This window comes from Nuphar pumila, chromosome 10 (assembly GCF_984573655.1).
Source record: "Nuphar pumila chromosome 10, dmNupPumi1.hap1.1, whole genome shotgun sequence".
Lineage (NCBI taxonomy): Eukaryota > Viridiplantae > Streptophyta > Magnoliopsida > Nymphaeales > Nymphaeaceae > Nuphar > Nuphar pumila.
Window position 1 is genome coordinate 16,827,888 of NC_143258.1, and position 18,430 is coordinate 16,846,317.

General features: G+C 38.3%; 1 long non-coding RNA gene and 1 other non-coding gene across 2 annotated transcripts in view; one reads left to right on the plus strand and one right to left on the minus strand.

The window, feature by feature from the left end:
* The first annotated feature begins 12,669 nt into the window (after window positions 1-12,669).
* LOC149823514 (5.8S ribosomal RNA) lies at window positions 12,670-12,825 on the plus strand. The gene has a single exon (XR_016435736.1). It is a non-coding gene; the product is annotated as a 5.8S ribosomal RNA (ribosomal RNA).
* Window positions 12,826-13,073: 248 nt separating this feature from the next.
* Window positions 13,074-18,430, minus strand: part of LOC149823515 (uncharacterized) — a 77,983-nt gene continuing 72,626 nt past the window's right edge. Inside the window, exon 3 of the long non-coding RNA XR_016435026.1 lies at window positions 13,074-13,248. This is a non-coding gene — a long non-coding RNA (uncharacterized LOC149823515). The remainder of the gene's footprint in view (window positions 13,249-18,430) is intronic.

An 18,430-nucleotide genomic window follows, 5' to 3' on the forward strand; every position in this document is an offset into this window, starting at 1 on the left:
GTTATTCACTGTATTCCTTCTTTGTTTAAAGAAGTAGACCTCTGTGAAAGAGGGTGTTGCCCTTCTCTGTTGAGAGAAGAAGACCTCTTGGGAAGAGGGTGTGCCCCTTCTCTGTTGAGAGAAGAAGACCTCTTGGGAAGAGGGTGTTGTACTATTTATCCGGTAACTCGGATGTTATAGTGGAATCTCAAGTGGTTTGCTTGGGGACTGGATGTAGGTCTGGATATTGACCGAACCAGTATAACTTCTGTGTTTTATGTGTTGTGCCTTGTTGCTTAATCATTTTATTTTATCGATCATTATCATATTTCACTATTCACCCCCCCTCTAGTGGAATTTCATTTGGTATCAGAGCAGGTTTGCTGGTTTCGACGTAACAAGTCTTCCAGCACAAATGGCATCTACCTCTTATGCTCGTGATATTGAAGGTTAACACGCATCTCGTCCTCCCTTCTTCAATGGCTCCAACTATGGATATTGGAAGTGCAGAATGGCTATCTTTCTCAAATCCATAGACTTTGCTGTATGGAAAATTGTTGAGCATCCATACACATCTCCATCCGCAGACTATAACTTATGGTCTGATGAAGAAAAGAAAATGGCAAACCTAAATGCAAAGGCTATGAATGCCTTATATTATGCCATTGATCAGAATGAATTCAACAGAATATCTATATGTGAATCTGCATATGACATTTGGCATTCTTTGGAGGTTATTCATGAAGGAACCAACAAAGTAAAAGAAGCCAAAATATCATCTCTTGTTAGAAAATATGAGTTGTTCAAAATGAACAAAGATGAACCCATCACAGAGATGTTTACCAGATTCACCAACATCACCAATGATCTGAAATCTCTGGGTGTAACATACTCCCAGACTGAAAAGGTGAAGAAAATCTTGAGATCTCTCACAACTGATTGGGAGAAAAAGACTATTGCTATTGAAGAAGCTCAAGATTTATCTAAACTTACATTGGACGACTTAATAGGCAATCTTATGGCCTATGAAGTCCACATGAAAGAAAGAAGGGAAGAAGAGCAACCAGTAAAGAAAACTCTAGCTTTCCCAGCTCTATCTGAGAATGAAGACTCAGATAAAGAATCAGAAATTGCGCTACTTACCAGAAAATTCCAGCGCTTCATGAGAAGGAACCGGCTTCCAAACAGGCACAAGGAAAGAAAAGATCTTAAAGAAGATCCCATGTGCTTTCAGTGTAATAAGCCAGGCCACTTAAAACGTGACTGTCCACTTCTCAAAAGAAAGTCCAAGACTGAGGAACCAAAGAAGAGGTTCTTCAAGAAAAAGGCTCTGCATGCTCAATGGGATGATTCAGAACCATCCACTAGTGAAGAGTCAAGTGATGATGAAGTCGAAACTGCAAATATGTGCTTCATGGCAAACGAAAGTTCGGTAAGTGAAATCTCTGATTTTTCCTTTGAAGAACTTCTAGATGCTTTTCAAGATCTATTTGAAGAATCTAGAAAATTGAGTTTCAAAAATAAAGTTTTAAAATCTGAAAATTTAAAGCTTTCTCAAGAGAATGAAAAACTCAGCAGTGAAAATTCTGAGTTAAAAAAGAAAAATCTTTTACTTATATCTGAAATTTCTTCTACTAGCTCCAAAACTAAAAATATGCAAGTAGAAATTTCAGAGCTAAAAAGTAAAACTGAGAACCTCATGAAAACGGTTTTTCAGTTTACTAAAGGTAAAGAGAACTTGGATAAACTCTTATCCTCTCAGAAGGTCTCCTTTTACAAGAATGGGATTGGCTATTCTCATTTCAAAAAACCTTCTTGTATAAATCAAAAGACCACGTTTGTGAAAAGTTCATCTGAACCAAATAAGGAGTATTATATTGATAATCTTTTTAACTCCTCTAAAGAGATAGACAAACCCAAATCCAAATGGATATGGGTTCCAAAGTCTAACAAAAAAGGACCCGATTGGGTACCAAAAAGAAGATTTACTTAATGTTTTGCAGGCTCCAAAGAAGAAGAACAGATGGATACTAGATAGTGGATGTTCAAAACACATGACAGGACATCCAGACCTTTTTGCTGTTCTTCATCATAAAGAAGGAGGAACCGTCACCTTTGGAGATAACAACAAAGGTTTGATAATTGGTATTGGAAATATTGGTAACATAGACAAACCTCTTATCAAAGACGTTCTCCTTGTTAAAGGCTTAAAACATAACCTACTAAGTATCAGTCAAATGTGTGACACAGGTTATAATGTTAGCTTTAATCATGATGCATGCCTCATAGCTGACACAAATGAAAACATCATCCTAAAAGGTATAAGAAAGAATAATATATATGAACTATACCTAGAAAACATCACAGAACATTGCCTCATAGCTAATAATGACACTCAACATCTATGGCACATGAGAATGGGCCATGTCAACTCTAAATACATGTCTAAACTAGCTAAAGATAAGTTAGTACGTGGGTTACCCAACATATCTTTTAAAAAGGATTATTTTTGTGATGCATGTCAATTAGGAAAATTGTCAAAATCTTCTTTCAAATCAAAAAATGTCATTTCAAGTAAAAGACCTTCAGAGCTTCTCCACCTGGACCTCTTTGGTCCTTCTAGGGTAGCTAGCCTTAATCAAAATAGATATGCTTTTGTCATTGTAGATGATTACTCAAGATTTACTTGGGTAATATTTTTGAAAAACAAAAGTGACACGTTTTGTCAGTTTGAAATCTTATGTAAAAAATTACAAAATGAAAAATTGTGTTCTATTGTTAAAATCCGTAGTGACCATGGAGGAGAATTTGAAAATGAACTCTTTGAAAATTTTTGTAACTTGCATGGTATTTCTCATAACTTTGCCTTTCCTAGAGCTGCACCTCAAAATGGTGTAGTAGAAAGAAAGAATAGAACCCTTCAGGAATCTGCCAGGACTATGCTCCAACACAATAATCTTGCAAAATCTTTTTGGGCAGAAGCTGTTAATACTGCATGCTACATAACAAATAGAGTTCTCATTAGACCCTTATTAAATAAAACTCCCTATGAACTATTCTATGACAGAACTCCAAGAATAGACTACTTTAAAGTCTTTGGATGTAAATGCTTTATCCTAAACACAAAAGATAGTCTGGATAAGTTTGATGCTAAATCTGTTGAAGGCATATTCTTAGGATATTCAAGTCATAGTAAAGCATACAGAGTTTTCAATAAGTGTCATAATACTATTGAAGAATCTATGCATGTTAGTTTTTGTGAATCTATTGATCAATCTGTTCATATACAAACTAATGATGATGATGTTGAAAGTACATATTTATTTTTAGATAACACAGCTAAGTCTAATGAAGATGATCACCAAAGAACCTTTGTCGATATCAAAGATCATCCTCAAAAGCAGATTTTGGGAGAACTAACAAAGGGCGTTCAAACTAGAGCTCAGCTAGAACGGATTGCAAACATGGCATTCATTTCTCAACTTGAACCAAAGAAGATTGATGAAGCCATCATTGATGAGTTCTGGATGCTAGCCATGACTGAAGAACTGAATCAATTCCAAAGAAATGACGTTTGGGATCTTGTGCCAAGACCAAAGGATCATCCAATCATTGGGACAAGATGGATCTTCAGAAACAAGCTAGACGAAACAGGTAATGTTATAAGAAACAAGGCCAGACTAGTAGCTCAAGGATACAACCAGGAGGAAGGTATTGACTTTGATGAAACATTTGCTCCTGTTGCTAGACTTGAATCTATTAGAATGCTCTTAGCATATACAAGCTATATGGATTTCAAATTATTTCAAATGGATGTTAAAAGTGCTTTGTTAAATGGTTTTATAAATGAAGAAGTCTATGTAAAACAACCTCCAGGATTTGAAAATGAACAATACCCAGATCATGTTTTTAAACTCAAACGTGCTTTGTATGGTTTAAAACAAGCACCTCGTGCTTGGTACGAAAGACTTAAAACCTTTTTATTAAAAACTGGTTTTTCTGTTGGCAAAGCAGATTCTACACTATTTGTCAAAGTAGTGAATAATCATACCCTAATTGTTCAAATCTATGTCGACGACATCAGCTTTGGATCTTCTAACAGCACTCTCTGTGAAGATTTTTCTAAGTCCATGCAGAAGGAATTCGAAATGAGTATGATGGGAGAACTCACCTACTTTCTTGGACTGCATATTAAGCAAACCAAGGATGGAGTTTTCATCAACCAATCTAAGTATGCTCATGAACTTCTGAAGAGGTTCAACATGAACTCAACTGCTTCAAAATCCACTCCTATGAGCACCACTACTGTGTTGGACAAAGATGAAGATGGTAAGACTGTTGATACAAAGGTATACCGAGGTATGATAGGATCACTTCTTTATTTAACTGCTAGCCGTCCAGATATAATGTTTAGTGTTTGCTTGTGTGCTAGATTCCAGTCAAATCCAAAAGAATCACATCTTAAAGCTGTAAAAAGAATAATGAGATATTTAAAAGACACAGTTGATTTTGGATTATTCTATTCAAAATCCTCTACATTTGATCTAATCTCATACAGTGATGCTGACTTTGCTGGAAGTAAATCTGACAGAAAAAGCACAAGTGGAACATGTCACATGCTAGGGCACTCACTGGTATCATGGTTCAGTAAGAAACAGAATTGTGTATCATTATCAACTACTGAAGCCGAATACATTGCTGCTAGCCTAGCTTGTACTCAAGTTATCTGGATGAAACAAACATTAAAAGATTTTGGTTTAAATTTTGAAAATACAACTATTTTCTGTGATAATACAAGTGCTATAAAGCTATCTAAGAATCCTATTTTACACTCACGAACTAAGCACATTCAAATAAGACACCACTTCTTAAGAGAACAAGTCTTAAACAACATAATTAAACTAGAATTCATACCCACTAATCTACAGTTAGCAGACATATTCACTAAACCATTAAAACATGAAGACTTCACACGAATTAGAAGGGAACTAGGAATATGCAAACTAAGTGACTTATAAATTAATTACACTTAATATAATACTTCTTATAAGTCTTGTTTAAATCGTATTTTAAATTGCTTTCCTTATTATCGTTTTTAGTTAGTCAAACTAAGTTTCCATATTCACGTATTCTTATAAGACACATTCTTTATGTCATTCAAACTTGTCATCTTTCAAGTACACATCCATTATAACTCCTTGTCCTATCTCCTTTCTCTCATATCCATAAGAACTAATTATATTAAAAGCCATCATAACAATGTTCACATCACTCTACTCCTTTATTATTTTTGTCCTTTTATAAAAACTTTTCTTACGATAAATGGTCCTACTTAGTTTATGAGAACTTATTACTCTTCATTAGTTAAAATCGAATGACTATTTAGTTCCTTTAAAAGATCTAGTTGCTATATTCTCACGTAAATTATTTTTTACTATATCATATGTTATATCATAGCCCTACAAACTATCTATTATCATCTCTTTCATATACATATTAAGCCTCCATTCTTGTCAACTCTTGTTTTAACCTAACCTTGTCGAGTTTCTTTAAGAATATAAATAATAATTCATATCAATCATAACCTCATGTCTTTCATCAACCTTTTTTATTACTTCTTTATCCTTCACAAAAATCCATATATGTCATCTCACCTCTCTCTATGACAACTCACATTTATTACTCTTCATTCATAAATATTTCTTTGTCTCCTCATTTCATCTCTCGAATACATTTTTTTATTATACATTTTTGAATCCGACTCCTACATGTCTATTCTTATTTCAATTCTTATATATTTTTTTTAACTCTTTCTCCTTTTTGTCTCATCATCTCTCTCACCACTAGTCTAAGTCCAAATATGTCCTTCTCATATCCACGTATACTCTTAAAAAATTACAAATATTAATCATAAAACATTTTTTTAAAATGTCATATCACATGATCACCCTATGACCTTTCTTTCCATCCGTGACCTTGTCTCTCTCTTATTGTATATCTCTCTAAAATCGAGAACCTTTATTTATTCTATCTTTACTTTATGTCATATCTCAATCAAGTAAATGTTGTCCTTTATTTTCTTTCTCTCCTCTCTAGATATCCACATCATCTTTTTTATGTCTTTAACTCTCCATTCACGAATTTAGAATCCCTTCACATAGAATAACAAGTTGTTTGTCTTGTTAGGCCATTATTCTCAAAGATCAATCATTTTGTTATTCAACATGACACCCCATACTCTATTAATGGGTTCTCTCACTAGTCGATAAACTCACCCATAGTAAAATCTATATATTTCAATAACTATGTCCTCCTCAATCTAATATAATACACTATCCTCAAACATTGATTTGATTTGTCATTCACAAGTCTATTAACTTACTCCTCACGGATTTCCTTATTTGACTAAAATCTAAAAATTACTCACTTCCAATGTCATTCATTTCATATCAACAATTATTTTCTTTCTTCTATTTAATCAATTGGTTCATCTCTTACCATTCCATTCGATCTTTTCTATCCTTATACAAACTTTCTCTCGGTTCTAGCTCCTTTCTCTCCTAGTGCTTTATTTTCAAGACACTCGAAAATGGCTTCCTCTTCTACCAATGTGATCACCTCCGCCGATCTAAGGTATCCTGATTTGTTTCACACCTACAACTCACTCTGCTCTCGCCCCATTCATGAAGGAAAATTGATCAACTTTGACGACTTCATGTTCTTCGACTTAGACACCTATCTCCCCGAACTCAAACCTCTCATAGGATCTTCATCCCCAGCCGCCTATTATCCTGAACTAGTCCGACTGTTTTATACCAACTTCTCTTCTGATCATGAACAAACCTCAATCACCAGCAAAGTCCGAGGACAGCTGATGATTTTCAATGCTTCCGACCTAGGTAGAATTCTAAATCTACCTTCCACCGGTACCGACCTTAACGCCATAGTACCAATCGACCGATCGGTACTTCGAAAAATACTTCTTTGCACCAACTGCTACCAACTTCCGTGGCACATGAGAAATCTCCAACCTCAAGCTCAGCTACTTGCCCAGATTCTTCTCCACAACCTCTATCCCAAGCATCCCCGCCAGGGATTAGTTCCTCGAAAAATCTCTCTTCTTATCTACGCAATCCTTTCTTCTCTTCCGATAAATTGGTCATCCATTATTTTCGACCTTTTTATTCGTTATCAGAAATTTGAGCCTCTTCTTTTTGGGTGTTTTATAACTCCCATTCTCAACTACTTCCAAGTACCACTTCACAACGAAGTCATCCTCCGTCCCTCTCACGTCCTCGATGGTACCACCTTCAATCTAAGGTCCCTGCACATGCCTGGCTTTGACGAAGCAGATCCAATATCCTCCTTCAATTACTTTTCTGCTATGATGGATATCGAGCAAACTCAAGATCGAATCCTTCGTAATCAAGCCCTGTTGCAGCAGACTCGCAAGCGGAATCGTGCCAACCAGACACCTTCACCTTCTCCACCTTCGATATAGACTCATTTTTTATATTTAGTCTGTAATAACTTTTAAATCACTTTTATATTTGGTCTGTAATAACTTTCTTACTCTGATCCCTCTTTTTTGTCCATGACAAAGGGGGAGAAAACCTGTCTCATTACTGGAGAAATATTCTCTCTTTAAACATTATTTCACTTTTTTATCATATTATTATTTCTATGCATAATGTCTTTTTGACAGGGGGAGCATATTTTGTCATCATCAAAAAGGGGGAGAATGTTGAGAAACTCGGTTTTGATGTCACATAATATGATACACTGTCTTATTTGATTTTGTATGATATGATAATATGTTCTCTTGAAATAATGTTATATTATGACTGAATATGTTTTGCCTTAAATCTAACGAGTATTTGATGCAAGGATATCTCACCCAATAAGGATGGAGACTTCCTGTTCAAGTACAACTATGGTGCAATAATACTCCTTGAAGAAAAAGCTTGATGAGCCATGCTTTCCTAAAGTTCAAATGAAGATATCGGCTACCTCAAGATAAAGATTTTTTCTTCTTTAGAGTCATATGTAACAGAACCTTCAGGATCTTGCATTTTGCATATTACATACTCATTCATACATACTATATCATAAAAGTATACGATAGTTTCAAAAAGCTCTTTTTTTAAAACCAATAAGTGTACTTTCTTACAACCTTTTATGAAAAAGACTTTTTGTCATATAATAAGTGTACCTTCTTACAACCTTTTATGAAAAAGACTTTTTGTCATATAATCATTGTACCTTACACTATATACAAGACAACATGAAAAAAGGAATGTAGGAAGAAGACAAAAACATAAAATCGACTACATAAGAAAAACAAATAAAATATGTTTTTTAGTTATCTTCTTTTATGAAATGTTTCTTAATACAAGAAGAAGACAAAAACATAAATCGGCTACACAAAAGAAAAACAAATAAAATATGTTTTTTTTTAAAAGGACTATAGTTACTTTTTCTCATAACCATAGAATATCGACTTACTTGAAGTCATCATTCTCTTTACAAAGCATTAAATGCCTTCTGTAACAAATCCTTGTTAAATATCCTTCTTAAAGAATGTCGACCTTCCTTTTGGTCCTCATTCTCTCTGGAGACTTTGAAATACACAACATAAAGAAAACACTTGACATGACTATGTACAAATAAATATCTCAAAACACTCATAGTACTTACACTCATTTAAAGCAAAGAAGTACTAATGTACCTCAAATCATTAATTAGAATAAAGACAAAACTACAACCCAACGTTCAATGTACTATTGTAAGAAATAGACTTTTTACATAAAATATGTATTACTTAAAAACAATACAACGACTAGTGTACCCTCTATTTTACTCTTCTGGAAAAAGGCATTCTCGATCTTCTCTAAAAGATATTTTTGAAATGACATAACATTTCACATTTCAAAAAGTTACAATTCCAAAATGTAACGACTACTTTTTAAAGGCTATATAAACACACTCAAATAAACTATTAAACAAGAGGAATGGAATAGACGTGTGAGCTTACAAAGAGAAAAAGTTCTATTCGTGATTTGAAAAGAGAGCCTTGAAAAAGAAAGAGAATAAGAAAAAGGAAGAAAAGAGAAAAAGTCAAGTCCAGCTCTTTGACAAAGAGTATCCTCTGAGTGACAAACAGAACATTCTTAGAATCCTTCATTCGTGCATTCATATCATTCTGAAGGTTCTATAGGAAGTATTGTAACTCTGTTATTCACTGTATTCCTTCTTTGTTTAAAGAAGTAGACCTCTGTGAAAGAGGGTGTTGCCCTTCTCTGTTGAGAGAAGAAGACCTCTTGGGAAGAGGGTGTGCCCCTTCTCTGTTGAGAGAAGAAGACCTCTTGGGAAGAGGGTGTTGTACTATTTATCCGGTAACTCGGATGTTATAGTGGAATCTCAAGTGGTTTGCTTGGGGACTGAATGTAGGTCTGGATATTGACCGAACCAGTATAACTTCTGTGTTTTATGTGTTGTGCCTTATTGCTTAATCATTTTATTTTATCGATCATTATCATATTTCACTATTCACCCCCCCTCTAGTGGAATTTCATTAAATACGCGACGGGGTATTGTAAGTGGCAGAGTGGCCTTGCTGCCACGATCCACTGAGATTCAGCCTCTTGTCGCATCGATTCGTCCTCCCATCTTTTCTGTTCACCACACCAAACAAACTTTTCTATGGTGCTAAGGGAGGTTTTCGAGCACCTAACGACTACCTTCAGTTTGGGAACTCACGGCTACTTCAATGCGAAGGGAGGTTCTCGGGTAGTATGGTCCGGCCCACTTGGTGCTAGCCGGAACACTTTGCATTTCCGCGTAGCGGCGGGACAACCCATGTGCACAAGTTGCAGTGCGAAGTGATGTCCATGGTTGCGGCACATGTTGCATGGTTGCGACACTTGCTCGAGCCTTGTGTCGGTAGGCAAGGTCATGGTTTGCGCACTAAGTATGGCACATGTTGCACGGTCGCAACACTTGCTCGTCCCTTGTGTTCTTAGGCAAGGTCATGGTTTGCGCGTCCGCGTCCGTGACACTTGTGATGCGGCCCTACCTGGCTCGTTCGGTGCACGCAGGCACTCGGCTGGCCTTCTGCCTTCGGCGCATGCAGCCGCGGGTTGATCGACGCACGCAGGCCCGGATCGTTGAGAGCACCCAGGCGCCCGATATATAGCGGACGCGGGCGCAGGGATGTCTCGTCCCACGCAGGCGCAAATAATACTCAAGCACGCGCAGGCGCGGGAGTGAGCGCACGCTGGCGCGTGCGTTAGGGAGCGCGCGCAGGCAAGGGAGTGAGCACACGCGCGCAGGCGCTTGCTGCTCTGACGCGCATGGCTTAAGCGATCAGGCGCAGACTCGTGCCTTGTTCCGGTAGGCAAGGTCACAGTTTGCGCACCTACGACACTTTGTATGCACCAAGTATGGCACATGTTGCACGGCCGCAACACTTGCTCGTCCCTTTGTGTTCATAGGCAAGGTCATGGTTTTGCGAGTCTGCGTCTGCGACACTTGTGATGCGGCCCTGCTATGTATCGGCATGATTATGACTGAACGCCTCTAAGTGTTGCATGGTTGCAACACTTGCTCGTGCTTTGTGTCGGTAGGCAAGTTCACGGTTTGCGCACTAAGTACGGCACACGTTGCACGGTCGCAACACTTGCTCGTCCCTTGTGTTCGTAGGCAAGGTCATGGTTTTGCGCGTCTGCGTCTGCTACACTTGTGATGCGGCCCTGCTATGGATCGGCATGATTATGACTGAACGCCTCTAAGTGTTGCATGGTTGCAACACTTGCTCGTGCTTTGTGTCGATAGGCAAGTTCACGGTTTGCGCACTAAGTACGACACACGTTGCACGGTCGCAACACTTGCTCATCCCTTGTGTTCGTAGGCAAGGTCACGGTTTGCGCTCGGTTGGAATTGGTGATTCGACCCTGCTATAGATCGGCATGATTATGACTGAACGCCTCTAAGTGTTGCATGGTTACAACACTTGCTCGTGCCTTGTGTCGGTAGGCAAGTTCACGGTTTGCGCACTAAGTACGGCACACGTTGCATGGTCGCAACACTTGCTCGTCCCTTGTGTTCGTAGGCAAGGTGGCGGTTTGCGCTCGGCTGGAATTGGTGATTCGACGATCTAGAGCTCGATTGAGACTCGTAGACCCGTCGGATGCTCTCCTTCAATCGGTTGAATGAGTGTCGATATTTGCAATCTTGGGGGTCAAAATTTTTTTATGGTTGCCTGGGTGTTTTTCGTATTCGTTCCTGTCAGCGGGGGGTCAGCGCCCAAAAGGGGAAAAAAATTTGATTGATCCTCATGGCACGCGGTGCACTGCTGCGGCGGCACCTCATGTGCGCCACACGGTTCGCGTGGCTGCGGTACTTGTGTGTGCGGTTGAGTGCACTTGATGCGCACAGCTGCGACACAGTTTAGCAGTTGCTGGTGCGGCTGTTACACATGTTGCGCACTGCGACAGCGAGATTAGGTGTTCAAAATTTTTTATGGTTGGCCAAGTGTTTTTCGGGTTCCTCCTGTCAGCGGGGGGTCAGCGCCCAAAACACCTATATAGCGGACCAAAATTTTTGATCCTCGTGGCACGCGGTGCGGTGCTGCTGTGGCACCTCATGTGCGTCACATGGTTCGCGCGACTTTGGTACTTGTGGGTGCGGTTGCATGCACCTGATGCGCGCAGCTGCGAAACAGTGCGGCATTTGCTGGTGCGGCCGTTGCACATGTTGCGCACTGCGACAATGATTGGGTGTTCAAAAATTTTTATGGTTGGCCAGGTGTTTTTCGGGTTCCTCCTGTCAGCAGGGGGTCAGCGCCCAAAACACCTATATAGGGGATGGAACTTCGGAGTGCTGAGGCGCGTGATGTGCACGGGCGAGGCGCTCTGTGCACGCGTTGCCTACTGTATGGGTTGCATCGGATCTTCTCTCGCGTTCAGCGTGTCTGTTTCCCCTGGCTTGCTTAATCGCTCGCTCGGCCGTTGTGCCGGCTAGTGGGCGGAGCTTCGGGCATGTTGTACATGCATTGGCGCACGAGTTGTGGTTGCTTTGATGCCCGGCGCGGTCGTGGCTGTGTGAGCTGTGCTAATTTGCCACGAGGTGGTTGGGTGCTCGGCTTCTCAACGTGTCCATCGTGCTCATGCCCGTGTTGACTAGGAATTGTTGGTCTTCAACGAGGAATTCCTAGTAAGCGTGAGTCATCAGCTCGCGTTGACTACATCCCTGCCCTTTGTACACACCGCCCGTCGCTCCTACCGATTGAACGGTGAAGTGTTCGGATCGCGGCGACGGAGGCGGTTCGCCGCCTACGACGTCGCGAAAAGTTCATTGAACCTTATCATTTAGAGGAAGGAGAAGTCGTAACAAGGTTTCCGTAGGTGAACCTGCGGAAGGATCATTGTTGTTTCCTATTGACAGACCCGTGAATACGTGACCCTTCACTTGTGTTGGAGAATGTTTGGTCTGCGCATCGGCATCTCTCCACAGGCCTGCCGCCTTGCGCATTGCCTTGTTGTGGGTTCTTTTCATCTGCACCGGGTGAAGCGGAAGGCGCGCAGCCGAAGCAAACACAAAACGGCGCTGCATGCGTCAAGGAACTTAACTAGAGGAATGGGCACCCTGATGCGATGAGCAGTGGGGATGACCCTTTGCCTTCAACAAAATGACTCTCGGCAACGGATATCTTGGCTCCCACCACGATGAAGAACGTAGCGAAATGCGATACTTGATGTGAATTGCAGAATCCGGTGAATCATCGAGTCTTTGAACGCAAGTTGCGCCTGAGGCCATTTGGCTGAGGGCACATCTGCCTGGGCGTCACGCTATGCGTCGCTCCTCCCCCCCACCCACCCTGAGTTTGGAATGGATGGAGGGAGGTGCGGAGGATTGGCCTTCGGTGCATTTTTTATGGGTGTGCCATCGGCTGAAATGTTGGCTCACGGCACGATGCGGTGAGGCAAGCGGTGGATTACCATAGCCGTGCACTCTGTGTGCGGTGGATTGCCGCAGCTCGCAGGAAGTGTCGGGAGTTTGCTGGAACTCTAAAGGCGATTTCTCGTCTCAGCTTAGCGACCCCAGGTCAGGTGAGGCCACCCGCTGAGTTTAAGCATATCAATAAGCGGAGGAAAAGAAACTTACAAGGATTCCCCTAGTAACGGCGAGCGAACCGGGAATAGCCCAGCTTGAGAATCGGTGGGCTTCGCCTTCCGAATTGTAGTCTGTAGAAGCGTCTTCAGCGACGGACTGGACCCAAGTCCCCTGGAAGGGGGCGCTGTGAACACCCCAAATTTTTCAAAATCTTTTAAATATTCCCCTTTTGCCCCTAAATTCATTTTTTGAGTAAATAAGTCATTTTTAATCTAAATTCTGGTTCATTTCTCAAGTTTTATTGAAATTAAATTCATTTTATATGTTTAAATTGATTTCGGATCTGGATTCATTGTCCAGATCCAAATCTAAATCTCCTTGTTCAAATTTTAAATTAAAAAAAAAATACCAAAAATAGTCTTTAAATAGCTCGGACAGTCCATTCGACATCCGTTTGGATCCATCACATGTATTTCTCAATTCGAGCTTCAAAAACTCAAACATTTTTCTCAAAATCCAGATCAAAACCCATTTCTGAAGAAATTTTCTCAAAATAGCTCTTAAATTCTCAGAAAAATTCCCTTTTATAAATATTTTTGCAAAAACACCAAAAAAATTAGTTTTAACCTTTGTTTTCTCACAAATTTTAGGATTTTATTCTAAAAATACAAAAAAAAATTAAAAAATAAACTAAAAACCAAAAATTGGGAAAATTTCGAGAAAAACGAATGAGTTTAAGACTTTTAAAAATCGATATTTTGCTAAAAGCCTCAGGAGCCCCCTCTTTGTAAATTTTTGAAATAACAAGGGGCCCCTTCTGCAAAACAGGTTTTTTTTAGGGTTTTCTTTTTACCCTTCGTAAGGAAGGAGATGGGAGATGAGCGCAGCCGCCTCTCCCGAAACCCTCTCCGTCGCCCAAGCCCTTCATCGCCAGCCTCCACGAGCTCCTTCCATCCTCTCCTCCATCGCCCACCGATGGATTTCCTTCCGTCGATCCCCAACGGCATGGCCCCTTCCCGAATCGTCCTCCCCCTCTTTAAGAGGGGCACGATGGGGAAGCATTCGTTCATCGCTTTTCACCACCGCACCCCTCCCCTCTTCTTCTTCCCTCTGATTTATTTGTTTTTTTTCTCCTTTGGCTTAAGAAAGCCGATCATTCCGGCAGTAGAGTTACAGATAAGTGAACACCTTCCTTTACCCTTTTTTTTAGCCTTCCTTTTTCGTTGGTTTTTAGCATTTCTCTGTTCTGATTTTTATTCCTCTTCATATATTTGCTGTTATTACAAAGCAAAATGATGAAATCGACCGGCAATATATGCCGGATCGATCCATCCATTGCGACATCAACGGAATCCATCGATTCCAACACCTAATTTCTTCTTTCTTTTTTTTTCTCCTTTTGTTTTCCTGTTTATCGCCTTTTAAAGCATCCCCTGTGGCGTTGAATCGCTTATTGCAATATCAACTGATGTCTTCTTTATAATCGTTGTAATTTTGAAAAGATTTTTATATGAAAAACATGTGAAAACCAGACATCAAATAATAAAAACTGGTTCTCACTAGTGGATGAGACCAGGTCGAACTCAGGGAACGGGAATATATCGTATTCAAGCACACAAATCTAAACTAATCTTTATTGCCGAATTATTGAAATGTAAAATGTTTCAAAAGAGTAAAACAACTAACTATTACAACAAATGAATACCCTTCGTAGAGGGCGTAAAGTGCAATATTTACAAACCCAATTAAATTACTAATTCTAAACTAAAAAAAATAAAAAGAAGCTTTATTCTTCGTACTTCGTGTCACGTAATCGCTTCCGCTCCAGTCTCGTGCAATCCTGCACAAATCCAAAAAAAACACGAGCAGTACACGAGATACAAGTAAAATTATACTAAACAAAGTACACTAAAAAAAAATTCTGAAAGATATCATGAAAGGAAGCTAATGACAATTAAGACTATATTAAACTAATGACAATTAACTAATTAATTCTAAGACTAAAAATAGTATCAAAAACTAACTAACATCATATTTCTTTACTAAGTAAACTAATTACTAATTAGCTAAGTATTCTAATTACAAAGCAATTACCATTGCTAATTATTTCAAATCAACTAATTAAACCTAAATTCAAAACAACTAAGTAAAAGTAGTTACTAATCAACTAGTAACATATGAAGATGCCGATGATCTGATAATCAAGAAACCAGTAACTAACAGAGTTCAGAACTCAATGTTCAGGAAGCAAAGTATTCACTCAAACTAACATCTTCAGACCTTATACATTCAGAAATCAAAATTTTATAATTCAGAATTATCAAGTCTTTGATCGATATTCAGATTAGAAGGAATCAATTTCTTGATCCAAAACAGGCATTCGATTGATGACAAAAATCCATCAATCCACCTTCAGACAATACTCACCAAAGATTGGTAAACAGCTACACTTGTCGGAAACAACCAACAATACCGGATTTAAACTCAAATTAGAAGAGAGTATTCACGGCAAATCAATTCCAAACATCAACAGCAAATCGATAAATGCACTCCAAGGCAAATCATGACAGAAAATTCTGTCAAATATTAGTAGACTTCTGGAAAAATCATGACATTCACCGCCGGAGATCAGTAAAAAAACACACGGCCAGAGGAGCTTTCAATTGCCGATGGATCCAGTAAAAAAAAAACTCAATTCTGATTGATATTCACAGAATATAACAAAGTTTTCAATTTTTGTTCACATGACTCAGCCAGAACATCAAATTCTATTCACCTGACTCTGCCGGAATCTCCAATTTGTTCACCAGACTACGGTGATGCTGTGCTTCAGATGCCTCTAATAGTTGCAGGATTTCGGCAGATACAGACCACGATTCCGATCAGCATTAGTTCACTCCACAGGATGATTTATTTCATTCAGATGAGCTCAAACATCAGATTAAAAGATTCACGGCAAGAAAAATTTTATGATTTCACATCTTACGCAGGGGATTCCGGCAGTATCTTGTGATTTCAGGCGACTGAACCTGTATCCGAATTCCAACAGGCTCTTTACGGCAGGTCCATAGTTCACATCGTCATCCCTTTGTGGATTTCACGATCTGGAACAAAAAATTCCGGCAGGCTCTCTACAGCAGGTCCATAACTCACACCGGTACCAGAAATCCCTTTCAAGAAGCTTTGAGAAAAAAAATTGATCACCGGAAAAAAATTCGATCCAGATGATCGATTGAAATTTTGTAGAAATTTGTTAATTGCTCCAGATCCAGACGATCTGGATGCTCCGGTGACAATTTCAGATTACTGTAAACTGAAATTTCAAATCATATACTGAAATATTTGAATCCGATTAAAAATTTCAAATCATATTCGTTGCATATATCCAGCAGTATCCGATTTATTTTTTTATTTATATTTTTTTTTTGTTTTTAATTGCAGAAACAATTCACGAACAATGCATATAACTACAACTAAAGTCTATTCTAAAATTTTCTGAAACAAAACAGTAAATCAAAATACATTTCTTGTAATATGAGTTATGAATGCTTAACAGAAATTAAAATGAAAATTTCAGAAAAAGAAAAAGAAGAAGAAGAAGAAGAAGAAGAAGAAGAAGAAGAAGAAGAGAAGAAGAAGAACTTACCGAATTGGAAGGGTTAGAAGAGAAGTGGAATCCTCCTATATGCCATTACGTTAGCTGGATGCCTCCACCAGATTGAGGAAGAAGAGAGATCAAGGGAGAAGGAGAAGAAGGAGGAAAGAAACAAGGTGAAGGAGAAGGGTTAGAAAAGAAGGCAAAAAAGCATAAGAGAGAAGACAAGCCTCTCTTCCCCCTACGTATGGTATTTATAATTTTGAAAGTTTTTCCATAAGTCCATCTTATTTCAAAGAATTCCATTTCAAAACCTCTCTTTAAAAAGTTATTTACAAAGCAACTCAAAATGACTATATTCTAGAAATTATAAAACTAAGTCTATTTGAACTTTAATTTTTTTATGATTTTCAAAAACTAAACTACTACAATTATGTCAAACACTAAAATATGTATTAAAATGTAAAATAACACTATTTTTCATGCATTTTCTATTCTTATATTATTTTAGCACATTTACTCGAAACTAACATAAAATTGGGTTTTTAAATCATTTTCTCATGAAATCATGCATATTTTTATATGAAATATCCCTAAAATATATGCATGATCAAATACCCCCATGCTTATGTTTTGCTAGTCCTCGAGCAAATTAGAAAAATGCAAGAAATCAAACTATCACCTAACTCACTTTCGTAGGAATCACGGTTGCATTTAGCTCATGCAACAAGCCCTTTCAACCCCTGGGTTACCCCAGTGGACGAGTAAGGTCTCGTGAGGGTTTGCAGTGATGCTACCCACAAACATCTCTGTCATGTATGCATAATATTACACATCCTCACAATCAGTAGATAATTAAAGACTTTGTTTTCATAAATATTTCCTATTATTTCAAAATCGAAATATAATTAGTCTTTTATGCACCACCACAGAAAAAGAATTTCTTTCACTTTTCTAAATATCATAATTATTTATGTTTTATTCTTAGAAAATCCAATAAAAACAAGTTATTATTTACTTATCCTCACTCATATGTTTTCTGCACAGGTTTTCTCAATCACTTCTAAGCACTGGACTTTTCTTTCTTTTTAAGCTCTTTTCTCTTTTTTTTTCATTTTTTTACGCTTTTTCTTTTTGCGCACTTATTTTTCTCTTATAGCTTGCGTGTGGTCTGCTTTTATGCCTTGTGCAATGTCAATATCTTCTATACTTTTTCAATACATACCAAAAGATATCAACTAAGACATAAAAGTGACTTCCTTCATTCACCTTTATAACATGAGAGTCAAACATTTCAACTTGTATCTGTTCTCAGTTACTTAGGATCACGAAGTTTTCCACTCTCCTTTTCGAAATGGAATTAAAAGTTTCAACTTACATCTAAGTTCCATCTACTAAGGATTATGGAATTATCCAAACAACCTAACGCATGCTTCTTTTTTCTCTTTTGAGCTCTTTTTTACACTTTTGTTCATTTGCTTAGTTTTTCAAAAATAAAACTGTGCATATTCATATTTATGATTCAAAATAAATTCTAACATGTATCTATCATCATTTCTTTGAAATCCGCATAAACAACCATAATTTTTAGATCTATGTCAGAAATTTTTTTCGTGGGGCTTAAAAATCCTCTAAAAACATCAGATTTGAAATAACATTCATATAAGTTCAAACTCTTTCTTTAAAAATCTACTTTTCATGAGAGATGTGTAAACATGTGCAAGAACGTAAACAGAAATATCA